The sequence below is a fragment of the Hordeum vulgare genome, chromosome 4H, assembly GCF_904849725.1.
Source record: "Hordeum vulgare subsp. vulgare chromosome 4H, MorexV3_pseudomolecules_assembly, whole genome shotgun sequence".
In the NCBI taxonomy this organism is placed as follows: domain Eukaryota; kingdom Viridiplantae; phylum Streptophyta; class Magnoliopsida; order Poales; family Poaceae; genus Hordeum; species Hordeum vulgare.
Genome location: NC_058521.1, coordinates 197,854,411 through 197,857,316, shown reverse-complemented (window position 1 = coordinate 197,857,316; position 2,906 = coordinate 197,854,411). Strand labels below are relative to the sequence as shown.

The 2,906-nt window shown below is 43.3% G+C and overlaps 1 pseudogene; it reads right to left on the bottom strand.

Annotated features, from left to right (window-relative positions):
* Positions 1-294: 294 nt before the first annotated feature.
* Positions 295-1,181, bottom strand: LOC123446313 (annotated as a pseudogene).
* Between the last annotated feature and the right edge of the window lie 1,725 nt (positions 1,182-2,906).

The following is a 2,906-nucleotide window of genomic DNA, read 5'->3' as shown; positions in this document are numbered from 1 at the left end:
GTTTGGCATTCATGCAACCATATTCAGAGTTTCAGTCAGGTCAGAGCTCCACTTCAACGCACTAGGCTAGCTAAGTTCAGAAACATGACATCTTGGATAGTTCAAATGGTCAAAAGGAAAAGATTTGAAATTAAGATTCAAGATCAACTTAAGGTTCAGAAACATGACATCTTCGATAGTTCAAATGGTCAAAAGGTAAAGATTTGAAATTAATATTTAGGATCAAATTAAGGTTCAGAAACATGACATCTTGGATAGTTCAAATGGTCAAAACATAAAGGATCCTTGTTGCAGCTATCTCTCGAGCATTTCAACAAACATATGATGGGCATGAGCGAATGGCAAACTTGCTAGTCTTGGACTCTTGTGTTCTGCATCTCATGCGTCATGGATGACAATAATAAATCGCTGCAAATATGCCACGATTTTGAAACACCATCGGCATTGACTACTCTGAATAAACACAAATGATATCTCATAATACAAACGTGTACAGGGGTGCCCTGCTCAGTTAGAACTCTATAGTTTGTGATTTTAGGCAATTCCATGGAGGCCACCATGCATTCGTCACAAATAATGCTAACTGCATTACAATGATGACAACCATTTGATTAACTTCAAACGGTTTTTCATGCACCTCCTCTATTGCATCTAGCACCATGAAATAGAGTCATTAAGTGAAGACGTCCAAGTACTAATATCTTGGATAATACACAAACCCACATAGGAAAGACCCACGGATTCAGAGACCCACGCGAGGGGGAAAGAACGAAGGGAGCTGCTCACCTCTTGTATCCGAGGATGGTGCCGCGAACGTAGAGCCGCACGCGCTGGTCGGTGGCACTCCTCTGCCACGGCCGTGCCTGGCCCAATCTGTCATCTCCTTCCTAGTGAGGGCCAACAGGCGGCAACGGCGGCAGACACTCCATGGGGCGGCGAGACGAGTCCATGTAGCGGCGAGGCAAGTCTAGCTAGGTGTGATGGAGAAGGAGCTCCATCACCATGGAGGTGGCCCGTCGCATGGAGGTTCGCCCCTCCTGCCATCGTTGTCATCCCGTCCACAACCATGCCGACTTGCCAAAAGGGAACACAAGAGAAGGTGAGATGGGGAGGAGATATTGCGTGAAGAAAGATGGGAGGGGCTTACCGGTGCCAGATCCGGCCACCTGTGGCCTTGCCATCGCCGGATGTGGCAGATCCTTATGAAGCTAGGGGTGGCGGCCGAAACCCTAGCCATGTGTGAGTCTTGCAGGCGAGCACTTGAGGGCGTGGGAGATGCATCTAATCGGAGGGGAGTAAAGAGCGGCGCGACGAGAGCCCGGGGACTAAAGAGATGCACGTCGGCGAGAGCCGCCTCAACTCACCAGAATCGAGTGGCAAAGGTAGCGGCAGAGGAGTCACGTGAGGGGAGAGAGAGAAACTGAGAGGTTGCGGGGGAGAAGGGGGCTCTCTCTTTTTTCCCATTCCAATTATTCCAAGAGAGGTGAATGAGAGACGTCAGATCGGTAAGATGTGGACGGCTCAGATAGGCTACAAGGGGTGATCCGTGGGAAGAGTTTTCTGCGTCCCGATTGGTTTGAGATTTAACATGTACATAGACAGATGCATATCAAGTTTGTTTATTCACATTTCCTCGTAAAAGAAAAAAATCGTCATGCACATGTATATGAACTGCAAGCAGATATTGATTTTGGGAAAGGATATTGACGTGTAGCATACAACCTCTGGAACCTTTTTTTGATTCGAACGTATCTCGTAGTATTGCGGATTCATGTGTCACTAGGAAACCAATCTACATGTCTTTATCATAGGGAGGATAGGTGGGTGAGAGACGTTGGATACGTATCACGTGAACGTCTCAGATGGCCTGTGGTGGTGTTATCCGAGGGTGAGGGATTCTCCGTCCTCATTGGTTAAAGAAAGGTGCTATCTAAAAATAATTTCTAAGTACTAAAATTATAAGGGGTTTGTGAAACATGTACCAAAAATATTTTCCCAAACGACATCATTAAATGTTTCACTCAAGAATACCACATTTAACGGAAAATAACGAACTTATTCAATTTTGACCTTTAAATCTATTTTTACTGTTTAAACGGTTTTCTGCCGACTCAGAAGGAAATCACATGGAATCGGAAGGAAATCGGTGAAATTTTTTTGCACAAGGATGCATCTTCGAATGGCAAACAATTTTGCGAAAGGGAGTTTTCATTTTCTTTGGACATAAAATTCATTTTCCATTTGTAGCCTTGTCGACACCTATACAAGAGATGTAGGCGAAATTGTTGAGTTTTCTGCCTATTAACCTCTATTTAAGCCTATGACCTTCTTAATTTTGTCATGGAGGACCTATAATGCCGGCACAAATAGAGCTACACATGCGAGTGACCATTTTGAGCAATGGGGTTATGACCTTCTTGATAGAGATGGTCAAAAGTTTCTACGATTTGGACCCTCTTAGACACCTCATGACCTTTTTGTAGATTTTAGTCATAGATCTATGACCATTAAAACCGTCATCATTTTTTTGTCATAAACGAGCTTATTTCTTGCAGTGTTTGTCAATCCCTCGTGGTTAAAGTACGAATAGATCGATAGATGCAAATAAGAGTATTAGCAAATAGAACACAACAAGGTATTTTTTTTTTGATAATATAGATCTGAAAACAATAGAGACAAAAAAGTAGAAATGCAAATAGCAAAGTACAGATAGCTAATAGATGATGTGAAGTAGATCCGGGGGTCGTAAGTTTCTCTAGTAGCTTCTCTCAACAAATGGAAAATGGTAGGTAGACAAATTCTGTTGGGCAATTGATAGAAGAGCAAAAAATTATGATGTATATAGGAATCACGTCCAAGACAAGTAGACCGACTTCTTCCTCTATCTACTTCTATTACTCCACACA